This window comes from Solenopsis invicta, chromosome 14 (genome assembly GCF_016802725.1).
Source record: "Solenopsis invicta isolate M01_SB chromosome 14, UNIL_Sinv_3.0, whole genome shotgun sequence".
NCBI lineage: Eukaryota > Metazoa > Arthropoda > Insecta > Hymenoptera > Formicidae > Solenopsis > Solenopsis invicta.
Genome location: NC_052677.1, coordinates 2,093,938 through 2,095,100, shown reverse-complemented (window position 1 = coordinate 2,095,100; position 1,163 = coordinate 2,093,938). Strand labels below are relative to the sequence as shown.

Sequence of the window (1,163 nt, the reverse complement as noted above, 5' to 3'; positions counted from 1 at the left end):
AATTGCACATTCTAATTTGAAAAAAAATATTTATGAACTTTTTGTCGTCCAAGTGACGTATTTTATCAGTCCTACCGTACGATGACAGGTGAAAATTCAACTAAAGGATATTATAGACGATATCAGCTGTGCCTGAAATCGAAGCTTTACAGTCTATTTTCTCTATCTCTCTCGCTCTATCGAGGGGACGGAGAAGCGCTTTGGCACGCTAGCCGGCTTTTCGGCAGGCTTGTTGGATGTGTGTGCGAGGACGCGTATGTATGTGCGTGTGTGTACATTATTTTTATTGATAGGAGGGCGATAATTTAATTTTTGAGCTGTTATATATTTTTTACATATATTTATTCTTTTACTCATATAATGCTTTAATTGTAGTAATAATTATGGTTGTGCACTTGAATGCCCCTCCCCCCTCCTCTTATTATCGTCCCGCGACCACCTCTACCTCTTCCTCGTCCTCGTCCTCGTCCTCTTCCTCGTCCTCTCCCTCTTCCTCTGCCTCTCCCTCTTCCTCGAGCGAATGCCGCATGAATGATCTTTTCAAGATCTAAAGTCTGAAACAAAAAATTTAAAGAATGTGTAAAAGCATTTATTGAATACCGAAGAAAGATAAAACGATGCTTATATGTTGACTATGTCATTAAAAGAAACCATGCATTTGCCTGTGTAGGTGAACCGTGGCAAACCAAGATCATGTTTCGACAATACGCTCGTTTTTTAACAGCGAAACTATAGCCACATCTAAAAACTCGTTTATATTTAATTAATACTTACACTTAATGTTACGAGGCCTGTTGGCATCGCCGTTTCGGCTGACGCCGTCGGGGTCGTCGCCGCCGCCGCTGTCGACGTCGTCGTCGCCGCTGTCGACGTCGTAGTCGACGTCGTCGTCGTCGTCGTCGCCGCTGTCGACGTCGTCGTCGCCGCCGCTGTCGACGTCGTCGTCGTCGTCGTCGACATCGTCGTCGTCGTCGACGTCGTCGTCGTCGCCGCCGTTGTCGACGTCGTCGTCGTCGTCGCCGCTGTCGACGTCGTAGTCGACGTCGTCGTTGTCATCGGCGTCATCGTTGTCGTCGTCACCGATGTTTTTCCTACTAAAAAAATAAAATTTTTAGAATATAATTAACAATGTTTTATAATAACATGTTTTTCATATATTTTTA

General features: G+C 44.4%; 1 long non-coding RNA gene across 1 annotated transcript; it reads right to left on the bottom strand.

Moving 5' to 3' along the window:
- LOC120359606 lies at positions 1-911 on the bottom strand. The gene is made up of 2 exons (XR_005576383.1): positions 775-911; positions 1-554 (listed from the first exon to the last, which is right to left on the bottom strand). It is a non-coding gene; the product is annotated as an uncharacterized LOC120359606 (long non-coding RNA).
- Between the last annotated feature and the right edge of the window lie 252 nt (positions 912-1,163).